Source organism: Durio zibethinus, unplaced genomic scaffold (assembly GCF_047325235.1).
Source record: "Durio zibethinus cultivar Kanyao isolate XHJ-2024 unplaced genomic scaffold, ASM4732523v1 HiC_scaffold_393, whole genome shotgun sequence".
Lineage (NCBI taxonomy): Eukaryota > Viridiplantae > Streptophyta > Magnoliopsida > Malvales > Malvaceae > Durio > Durio zibethinus.
In genome coordinates, this window is record NW_028323016.1 from 137,501 (window position 1) to 142,500 (window position 5,000).

The following is a 5,000-nucleotide window of genomic DNA, read 5'->3' on the forward strand; positions in this document are numbered from 1 at the left end:
TCAGCTAAAAACTCGAACCGGAGAAGATTTCGTGACCGTTTGAAAAAAGTGTCCCCGTTTCAGACACTTTAACGGCTACTGGCAGCAAACCTGTAAAATCTCAAACGCTCTTTAAGGGGGTGTGAGTTCTCAGAGGTTTGATGAGGGATAGGGGGCCAACACAAGGGCCAAGTACCAGCACCCATCGCACATCATGTGCGCACACCCCCCCCGGCCCCCCTCCCAATCGCCGGAACCCCAATGCCGCCGGTCAGGTTCTCCGGCGGTACTCCGGCGATGCTCCGGCGATGCTGTCCCGAGTGAAAAAAAAGCGGCACCAGCACATGCTGGAGCCAAGCATGGGCACCGTGGCTCAAAATCAAACTTCGGCCAAGGCCTCGACCATCAATGGCACATGATGACGCATGGTGATGGCACATGCATCGACCATCATCGGCATAGGCTGCCCTTCGGTACGGGCACTTGCCTCGACCGCCATCGGCACAAGCTGGGCCCTGGTGTGGGTTGTTGCCTCGATCACAATCGGCACATGCTGAGCCTTGGTGCGGGCGGTTGCCTCGAGCACCATCGGCAGACCCTGGGCCCTGGTGCGGCCGGTTGCCCCGATAACCATCGGCACACGCTGGGCCCTGGGGCGGGCGCTTGCCCCCCGCACCATCGGCACACGCTGGGCCCTGGTGTGGGCGGTTCCCTCGACCACCATCGGCACACGTTGGGCCCTGGTCCGGGCGGTTACCCCCAGCACCATCGGCACACGCTGGGCCCTGGTGCAGGCGCTTGCCCCCAGCACCATCGGCACACGCAGGGCCCTGGTGCGGGCGGTTGCCCCGAACACCATCGGCACAAGCCGGCCCTTGGTGCGGGCTCCTGGCTCGACCACCATCGGCACACGCTGGGCCCTGGTGCGGGCGGTTGCCTCGAACACCATCGGCACACGCCGGCCCTTGGTGCGGCCGGTTGCCTCAACCACCATCGGCACACGCTCGGCCTTGGTGAGGGCGCTTGCCTCGACCACCATCGGCACACGCTGGGCCCTGGTGCGGGCGCTTGCCTCGACCACCATCGGCACACGCTCGGCCTTGGTGCGGGCGCTTGCCTCGACCACCATCGGCACACGCTGGGCCCTGGTGCGGGCGGTTGCCTCGACCACCATCGGCACACGCTCGGCCTTGGTGAGGGCGCTTGCCTCGACCACCATCGGCACACGCTGGGCCCTGGTGCGGGCGGTTGCCTCGACCACCATCGGCACACGCTCGGCCTTGGTGAGGGCGCTTGCCTCGACCACCATCGGCACACGCTGGGCCCTGGTGCGGGCGCTTGCCTCGACCACCATCGGCACACGCTCGGCCTTGGTGCGGGCGGTTGCCTCGACCACCATCGGCACACGCTGGGCCCTGGTGCGGCAGGTTGCCTCGAGCACCATCGGCACACGTTGGGCCCTGGTGCGGGAGCTTGCCTCGAGCGCCATCGGCACACGCTGGGCCCTGGTGCGGCAGGTTGCCTCGAGCACCATCGGCACACGCTGGGCCCTGGTGCGGTCGGTTGCCTCGAGCACCATCGGCACACGCTGGGCGCTGGTGCGGGCGCTTGCCTCGACCAGCATCGGCACACGCTGGGCCCTGGTGCGGCAGGTTGCCTCGATCACCATCGGCACACGCTGGGCCCTGGTGCGGGCGCTTGCCTCAAGCACCATCCGCACACGCTGGGCCCTGGTGCGGCAGGTTGCCTCGACCACCATCGGCACACGCTGGGCCCTGGTGCGGCAGGTTGCCTCGAGCACCATCGGCACACGCTGGGCCCTGGTGCGGGAGCTTGCCTCGAGCGCCATCGGCACACGCTGGGCCCTGGTGCGGCAGGTTGCCCCGAGCACCATCGGCACACGCTGGGCGCTGGTGCGGGCGCTTGCCTCGACCAGCATCGGCACACGCTGGGCCCTGGTGCGACAGGTTGCCTCGAGCACCATCGGCACACTATCGGCCCTGGTGCGGGCGGTTGCCTCGACCACCGTCGGCACACGCTGGGCCCTGGTGCGGGCGCTTGCCTCGAGCACCATCGGCACACGCTGGGCCCTGTTGCGGGCGGTTGCCTCGAGCACCATCGGCACACGCTGGGCCCTGGTGGGTTTAGGCACATCTTCAAATTTCTGCCGTGCCAATGCCATTTTTATGGCTTGTAAATTCATACAATGGTCCCCTAAGCCTTCACGTGAAGTTTCGTTGGAAGGTGACTCGTTTTCTATTTTTCATGATTTTCGAAACTTTTTGCGGTTCAGGATTTTTTAAAATTTTTTTATAAGGATTTTTGGCCCCAAATTTTGTAGGCATGATCCTTCTATTTTTGTTGGCATGCACAAAAAAATTCAGCTAAAAACTCGAAGTAGAGAAGATTTTGTGACCGTTTGAAAAAAGTGTCCCCATTTCAGACACTTTAACGGCTACTGGTAGCAAACCTGTAAAATCTCAAATGCTCTTTAAGGGGGTGTGAATTCTCAGAGGTTTGATGAGGGATAGGGGGCCAACACAAGGCCAAGTACCAGCACCCATCGCACATCATGTGCGCACACCCCCCCGGCCGCCCTCCCAATCGCCGGAACCCCAATGCCGCCGGTCAGGTTCTCCGGCGGTACTCCGGCGATGCTCCGGCGATGCTCCGGCGATGCTGTCCCGAGTGAAAAAAATGCGGCACCAGCACATGCTGGAGCCAAGCATGGGCACCGTGGCTCAAAATCGAACTTCGGCCAAGGCCTCGACCATCAATGGCACATGATGACGCATGGTGATGGCACATGCATCGACCATCATCGGCATAGGCTGCCCTTCGGTACGGGCACTTGCCTCGACCGCCATCGGCACAAGCTGGGCCCTGGTGTGGGTTGTTGCCTCGATCACAATCGGCACATGCTGAGCCTTGGTGCGGGCGGTTGCCTCGAGCACCATCGGCAGACCCTGGGCCCTGGTGCGGCCGGTTGCCCCGATAACCATCGGCACACGCTGGGCCCTGGGGCGGGCGCTTGCCCCAGCACCATCGGCACACGCTGGGCCCTGGTGCGGGCGGTTCCCTCGACCACCATCGGCACACGTTGGGCCCTGGTCCGGGCGGTTACCCCCAGCACCATCGGCACACGCTGGGCCCTGGTGCGGGCGCTTGCCCCCAGCACCATCGGCACACGCTGGGCCCTGGTGCGGGCGGTTGCCCCCAGCACCATCGGCACACGCAGGGCCCTGGTGCGGGCGGTTGCCCCGAACACCATCGGCACAAGCCGGCCCTTGGTGCGGGCTCCTGGCTCGACCACCATCGGCACACGCTGGGCCCTGGTGCGGGCGGTTGCCTCGAACACCATCGGCACACGCCGGCCCTTGGTGCGGCCGGTTGCCTCGACCACCATCGGCACACGCTCGGCCTTGGTGAGGGCGCTTGCCTCGACCACCATCGGCACACGCTGGGCCCTGGTGCGGGCGCTTGCCTCGACCACCATCGGCACACGCTCGGCCTTGGTGCGGGCGCTTGCCTCGACCACCATCGGCACACGCTGGGCCCTGGTGCGGGCGGTTGCCTCGACCACCATCGGCACACGCTCGGCCTTGGTGAGGGCGCTTGCCTCGACCACCATCGGCACACGCTGGGCCCTGGTGCGGGCGGTTGCCTCGACCACCATCGGCACACGCTCGGCCTTGGTGAGGGCGCTTGCCTCGACCACCATCGGCACACGCTGGGCCCTGGTGCGGGCGCTTGCCTCGACCACCATCGGCACACGCTCGGCCTTGGTGCGGGCGGTTGCCTCGACCACCATCGGCACACGCTGGGCCCTGGTGCGGCAGGTTGCCTCGAGCACCATCGGCACACGCTGGGCCCTGGTGCGGGAGCTTGCCTCGAGCGCCATCGGCACACGCTGGGCCCTGGTGCGGCAGGTTGCCTCGAGCACCATCGGCACACGCTGGGCCCTGGTGCGGTCGGTTGCCTCGAGCACCATCGGCACACGCTGGGCGCTGGTACGGGCGCTTGCCTCGACCAGCATCGGCACACGCTGGGCCCTGGTGCGGCAGGTTGCCTCGATCACCATCGGCACACGCTGGGCCCTGGTGCGGGCGCTTGCCTCGAGCACCATCCGCACACGCTGGGCCCTGGTGCGGCAGGTTGCCTCGAGCACCATCGGCACACGCTGGGCCCTGGTGCGGGAGCTTGCCTCGAGCGCCATCGGCACACGCTGGGCCCTGGTGCGGCAGGTTGCCTCGAGCACCATCGGCACACGCTGGGCGCTGGTGCGGGCGCTTGCCTCGACCAGCATCGGCACACGCTGGGCCCTGGTGCGACAGGTTGCCTCGAGCACCATCGGCACACTATCGGCCCTGGTGCGGGCGGTTGCCTCGACCACCGTCGGCACACGCTGGGCCCTGGTGCGGGCGCTTGCCTCGAGCACCATCGGCACACGCTGGGCCCTGGTGCGGGCGGTTGCCTCGAGCACCATCGGCACACGCTGGGCCCTGGTGGGTTTAGGCACATCTTCAAATTTCTGCCGTGCCAATGCCATTTTTATGGCTTGTAAATTCATACAATGGTCCCCTAAGCCTTCACGTGAAGTTTCGTTGGAAGGTGACTCGTTTTCTATTTTTCATGATTTTCGAAACTTTTTGCGGTTCGGGATTTTTTAAAATTTTTTTATAAGGATTTTTGGCCCCAAATTTTGTAGGCATGATCCTTCTATTTTTGTTGGCATGCACAAAAAAATTCAGCTAAAAACTCGAAGTAGAGAAGATTTTGTGACCGTTTGAAAAAAGTGTCCCCATTTCAGACACTTTAACGGCTACTGGTAGCAAACCTGTAAAATCTCAAATGCTCTTTAAGGGGGTGTGAATTCTCAGAGGTTTGATGAGGGATAGGGGGCCAACACAAGGCCAAGTACCAGCACCCATCGCACATCATGTGCGCACACCCCCCCGGCCCCCCTCCCAATCGCCGGAACCCCAATGCCGCCGGTCAGGTTCTCCGGCGGTACTCCGGCG